General features: G+C 39.1%; 1 pseudogene across 1 annotated transcript; it reads right to left on the bottom strand.

Moving 5' to 3' along the window:
- Window positions 1–2,176: 2,176 nt before the first annotated feature.
- Window positions 2,177–4,922, bottom strand: LOC105520971 (annotated as a pseudogene). Its single transcript, XR_001003197.1, has 2 exons — window positions 3,479–4,922; window positions 2,177–3,169 (listed from the first exon to the last, which is right to left on the bottom strand). The product of XR_001003197.1 is annotated as a ubiquitin-protein ligase E3A-like (transcript).
- Between the last annotated feature and the right edge of the window lie 1,883 nt (window positions 4,923–6,805).

Raw genomic sequence — 6,805 nt, 5'->3', positions numbered from 1 at the left:
AAAATTACCAGATGAATTGCCCACTGAAGCAAATAATTGAAATTATCAGAGTATCAAATAAAAAATGTTTAAGCACCCTTTTTAAAACAAATCTGTAAAATGTTGCTAACAAAGTAATTTTTAGTTTTCATTTTTAAATTGTCAGTGCTTTTTTCCAGATACCATTCATCCTTGAAAAAAATCATATTTTGGTCTATAACTGCAAAAATTATTTTTCATGGTTAGTTTCATATTTCTAAATGTTGCTGCATTTTAATTTTTGTAATTCTATCAATTTCATGTCTGGAGTTCTTCCCTGCCACCTCAGCTGAGCTCACATGCCCACTGGTAGGTGCTGTAGGATTTCCTCTCACAATTATAGCCTTAAGTTATTAATGTTTATTTGAGAGAGGGAAAGAGAGAGGAAGATTCTTATAAATGGCTCTGAGCATCTACTGAGGATGAGAAGACTTTGTTTAACTAAAATCAACTTGGCTCTTGAGAACATATTTCTCCTTGACGAACATATTTCTCCTACATTTTAAACTCAATTGCTACCATTTTAAAATGTAGCAACTCAATATTAACCTCAGTCGATTCAAGCCTGTGTTCCTCAGTTCCTTTCTCCCTGGGAATGGTTTTTACTGGTGGGTGGGTTTGCATTGTCCTGGCACCAGGTGTAAGAGGCAACTGGAGTTGGCATCCACAACTGACTTCCTCCAAACCCAATCAAGCTTGCCTTAGGTTCACTACCTCTGTCGCAGAATGCTGCAACCCACCTCCAGTAGGAAAAGAGGACATAGAATGAAGGGATTGGGGAAATCTAAGTGGCTTTTCTTTGCTCTACCTCCTATACAGTGAGGTCTAGTGTATTAGTCCATTTTCATACTGCTATGAAGAAATACCAGAGACTGGGTAATTTATAAAGAAAAAGAGGTTTAATGGACTCACAGTTCCACATGGCTGGGGAGGCCTCATGATCATGGCAGAAGGCGAAGGAGGAGCAAAGGGACATCTTACATGGCGATGGGCAAGAGAGTGTGTGCAAAATAATTGTCCTTTATAAAACCATCAGTTCTCACGAGACATATTCACTGTCACAAGAACATCATGGGAAAAAATCCATCCCCATGATTCAATTACCTCCCACCAGATCCCTCCCAAAAACTAAGAGGATTGTGGGAGCTACAGCTCAAGATGAGATTTGGGTGGGAACACAGCTAACCATATCGGCTAGATTCTGTTAGACTCTCTCAGCTCATTACCCGGACACCTTAGCCATACAGTCTCCGATGCCATGTTGGACATTCTTGGGTCAAGAGAAACAAAGTGTGGTCAGCAAGGCTGGGGAAAGAGGTATCTTCCATACACACTAGCATCCAAACCATGTGTACTTCCTCTCCAAATCTCCTCCTCGCTTCCGCTGGATAGACTTTTATCTCCTTTCTTTCACTAAGGTATAACTTACGTAGAGTGTATGAACAATTCAATGAGTTTTAACAAATGTATACTTTTGTAACCTATAGTCTTACCAAGATATAGAATATTCTATCACCTCAGAAATTTTTCTTATGCTTCCCACTCCTCCATCAATTATCACTCCTAGGCAAACACTTTTCTGATTTCTATCATCACAGATTAATTTTGAGTGTGCCAGAATTTCATATAAATGAAATCATGCAGTGGGTGCTATTTGGGGTCTGGCTTCATCCACTCAGCGTCATGTTTTTGAGATGCATGCATGTGGCACTATTGGTAATTTATTCCATTATGTTGCATTGTATGAATGTTTTTTCCAATTTCTCCCATCCATCTTTATTGATTCTCAAGATTTCGCACTGAAAACTCTTTGGGGGCTAGAACAGCAGTAATTGCATCACACTGTTTTCAAAATCTCAGGTTTCAAAAGCAAATCATTAAAAAATATATATAGCTCCTGATTTGAGTTAGATACAGGCACAAAAAAGCAGCACATACTTGATGGTTACGTGGTCTACAAATGGTGGCAACATTTTCCTTGGGAGAGTAGTTCTGTTGGTATTTATTTTTTAAACACTCAAAAGGCTCAACCTCAAGCAGTAATAAACACAAGCAAAAGTGATTTAACCCTTAAAATAAATTCTCAGAAAAACCTCTCTGTACATACAAGCGAAAGAATATGTAACACTTTCACTTAAAAAATTATAATACAGGATTTGTTCATACATGTAGCTGAAATCTGCTGTTCCAGCCCACATGTTCCCAGAAGGGAGTCAGAGACATAGGTGACTACCGTGGTCTTCTTACAGCCTTTTTGTACTGGGACACTATTACCACCAAAAATTTATCCCTCTTGTTTTGTTTTTAAATCTTTTTAATTTTTTCTTCCTTTTTTTTTTTATTTTGTTTTGTTTTGTTTTACGGCATGCCAAGTCCTTTGACATATGTGATGGCCTTCAACAATCTCTTTAAGTTTTTCTTTGCTTGAATATTCCGGAAGTAAAAGCACATGAAAGCAAGTATGAGATGTGGGTAACCTTTCTGTGTCTGGGCCATTTTTGGCTATAATCTTCTTTAATTTTCCTAGTCTTCCCACAAGTGCTCTGTCTGTGCCCATTGTAAACTGCAAGAAGAGTCTTTTCTGTTCATCTGTAAATGAATTAATGATTTCCCAGAACTCCCTAATCAGAACGGAGTCCCTGGTATAGCCACCATCGTATTCTGTAGTTTCTTCTAGTGCTTGGAAATCTAGATTCTGGCTTCCACATATAAACAATTCAATTTCTTCTGGTCTGAATAAATACTTTAAGGGCAATTCATTGGTCACCGTATGAAAACCTCTCCAAAAAGCCTTGAACTGTTTATCTACTGATTTATTGAGAATGTAGTCAGAATAAAGATTGACAAATTCCTTCCTGTTTTCATTTGTCATTGGAATTTTATCACCATTTTCCTTTAGATCATACATCATTGGGTTATCTGGAAAGTGATCATCATGTCATCTTCCACATTTCCTTCATACGCCAGTATATCTTTTGAACTCTGATACAGAACTGGGTGAGAGTCTCCCAAGTCATGAAAAGTTCCTTTCTTCCCCATTAGCTTCCTGTAGACAACCATGGGAAAATGTACATCCAGTATACAGTTATTGTAAATAGCCAGACCCAGTAATATGCCAATCAGAGTAAACCGACCCTCAGTTTGAAAAGATAGATTAGCTGGGCATGGTGGCTCACGCCTGTAATCCCAGCACTTCGGGAGGCCGAGGTGGGCAGATCATGAGGTAAGGAGATTGAGACCATCCTGGCTAACATAGTGAAACCCCATCTCTACTAAAGGGTACAAAAAAAATTAGCCGGGCGTGGTGGTGGGCGCCTGTAGTCCCAGTTACTTGGAAAGCTGAGGCAGTAGAATGGCGTGAACCCAGGAGGCGGAGGTTGCAGTGAGCGGAGATCATGCCACTGCACTCCAGCCTGGGTGACAGAGTGAGACTACATCTCAAAAAAGGAAAAGAAAAGAAGATGGATTAAATCAAAGCAATTTTGTAGGTTCATCGTATGTGAACATATCAATATCTGGATTGAAGATTTCCTCCACAATCAGCTGAAAAAATTATTTGGAAACACCTCCCTCATCAACTCCTTGTTCTCCTTCAAATTCCACATAGAACTACTTCTTCAAGTCTGCAGGATTTTCCATAGTAATCATCTCTAGCCAGACAAATGCATCATCTATTATATGGTCACATCTAACGATGAGTCTCAAATATGGATTCAACTGCTGTCCTTGAACTAAGCTGTAGAGAACAGTGATTCTTCATTCACTGTACATGTGAATTCTATTGTCATAATACAATCTCAGATTCTTTGTGACAGCGTATACTATAAAGGGATATGTCATAAAAGAGAATTTGTTCTCTGCTTCTACTTTGAAAACAGTATAATCTTTATTTCTAGAACCTCCTTCAGTGGTTCATTAATAAACTCTTCAAAAGGGATAAGTGATTTTTGACAATCCAGGGTTTTAACACCAAGTTCAGTTTCCAGAGGGTCCACTCAAGGACCTTTCTTGTTTCTTCTTTCTTCTCCCAAGAGCTCCTGAAGTGTCAGCTCACTGGACTCAGGAATGGACTCTTCATCATCTTCCTCATTGTGGTTTGTGTCCACTTCCCCTCCCACTACATTTGCATAGTAAACCATTTTCAATCACTTCGAAGTAGCAACAATGGCATCATCATCATTCACTAGATTTCAACTGTTAAATTCATTGCTTATGACTTTGTAAGTAATACGTTGCTGATATGTCTCCATCATTCTCCGAATCTGGTCTGCATTGTATTTAGACCACAGTCTGATCAGTTTTCCTTGGGGGGCAAGGGGTAGCTTGCTCATTGCTTTGCAAAATAATGGCAAAGCCATTTCCAGATATTCAGGACTGTGGAGATTTCTATTCTCCATTACAATAATGAACAAATTCAGATAATTAGGATCTTGAGAGTATACGGTGTGATACATCAAGTCACTTTCCACATTAGGTGACAAATATACAAGTGCATTGAGAAAGGCTGTTTCAATTTTTTCATTAGAGAGCAATCTGGTGTAGACCTTATTAATGGCATCAATATCCACAGACGCGTGATTGGGGCCTAATTTTTGCAAATTGTTGTCTCCCTGTGAGCTATCACCTGTCCTTGAGGAAGATGCTTCTGAGTCTTCTTCCATAGCAGCAGCAGAAGATGCAGCTTTTTCATTTTCATTTTCATCCTTGTCTTCATCCTTTGCTTGAAGAGACTTCAGTTCTTTCTTGGTGTGTTAACTTTCCGGAAGCTCTGTACCAATGCCTCGGTGCTAGAAAAAACTCTTCCAGTAACACAAATTAAAGGGGAATAATCCTCTTTCTCTACATAATTCAAGAGTTTCATATACCTTCTCTTCTGTTAAGTAAGTCACATCTTTAAAATCCATATGAAAATTTTACAGCTTGTTTATCTAGTCACCTAACAGACATTTAGATTATTCCCAATTTTTTACTACTATGAATAAAATTGCTATGAATGTTTACATACAAATACTTTCGGACATATATTTTTATTTCTCTTGGGTAAATTGATCTACTAGCACTATGTGTCCCTAGACAAGGTGTAAACTTGCTGGGTCAAAGGGTAGATGAATGTTTCACTTTATTACAAACTGCTGAACAGTTTTCCGAAGTGACTGTACTTAGTCTTTTTGGAGGGAAACTGCTCTTAGTAATCTCACATCTCCTTCTATTCTGTTGTTTAAGATATAAGTTCTACATTCTTATCCTCCAAGCAATAGCTGCCTTAAAGCCCCACATATTTTCTTCCCTAAAAAGTTCAGATTTTACAAATACAAAATGCTATCACTCTATTAAGAATTATAAAAGCTCATTTTAGAACAAAAAGCTAAGGATTGGACTCTGTGTTCATGCTGTGTTCTTTTTGGTCTTCCCTTCACTGACAGCCTGAGATTTGTGGCTTAGTTTAAATGGCCAAAGAGCTACAGGATCACAAGTGGTGACGAGAAAGAAAAACACATGAAATCAGATTTTAAAATATCAGCTAGCAATTTGGGACACCGAGCAATGCCCAATAAACTTGCTGAACAAGTTTATTCTAAAGGTTTGATAACAGCCAATGAGCAGTGCAGGAAAAATAAATATGTTGACCACGGCTGGGGACATTTCATTTACTATTCCTGTGGTATTTCCAACAGAGACACAAGAGAATGAATTTGCCTTTCACTCAAGAGCTATCACTATCAATGTATTTCTATGATGTTAGGAGAAACCCTGAATATTGCTATAAACATTATCCCTCTGTATGTAAATTATAGGTTATAGAGCTATGGGGCTATGATTTTTTTTTTTTTCTTTTTCTGAGACAGAGTTTCGCTCTTGTTGCCCAGGCCGGAATGCAGTGGCATGATCTAGGCTCACTGCAACCTCCACCTACCAGTTTCAAGCGATTCTCCTGCCTCAGCCTCCCAAGTAGCTGGGATTACAGGTGTCCACCACCACACCTGGCTAATTTTGTATTTTTAGTAGAGACGGGGTTTCACCATGTTGGCCAGGCTGATCTCAAACTCCTGACCTTGTGATCTGCCCACCTTGGCCTCCCAAAGTGCTGGGATTACAGGCATGAGCCACCGTGCCCGGCCCAGTCTATAATTTTTATGTAGGCAACAACATTTTCTTTAAAAAAAAATTCCAAAAGTACATACACTAGTCAGTTGCAGAAGTTCTCAAAGAATTATGCCTCCCAAAATTCATGCCCTGGTGTAGCTCTTGCACCTTCAATTGATGCTGAATAAACCACGTTACTTTATAAACACTAGAATTCAGTGGAGGTGATGCTTTGCAGCTCTGGAACTGAGCCTTTAGAAGGGCTGGCATCCCAGCTTTGTTGCCGCCAGGAGCTCTGCACAGCCGTGGAAGTACAGCTATTCTTCCAGACTGATGATGTGAGGATGACACAAACAGAAGGAGAGGATACAAAGGAGAATCAGAGTGCAAGCAACAGAGAGAACTGAGGCCCCAGACGTAATGATCTCAAGTCAGTCATCTGATGTGGTCCAGTCCAGCATATATCACATGGAGCAGAGGCAAGCTGTTCCCACTATGCACCTTGTGAATTCCTGACCCACAGAATGGCAATCAAATAAAATTGTTATTCTTTTAAGCTACTAAACGTAGTGGGTGGTTTTCATGTAACAATAGAAGTGGTCTTGTGGCGAGTTCCTCATAATCAGTTGACTGAAAAGGAAATGTTAGGCCTGATTTAGATGGTTCTGCATGATATGCAAGCATCACTCAGAGATAGACAACG

Source organism: Colobus angolensis, unplaced genomic scaffold (genome assembly GCF_000951035.1).
Source record: "Colobus angolensis palliatus isolate OR3802 unplaced genomic scaffold, Cang.pa_1.0 Scaffold390, whole genome shotgun sequence".
Classification (NCBI taxonomy): Eukaryota; Metazoa; Chordata; class Mammalia; order Primates; family Cercopithecidae; genus Colobus; species Colobus angolensis.
The sequence above is the reverse complement of the archived record's forward strand: the minus strand, read 5'-3'. Positions and strand labels throughout refer to the sequence as shown.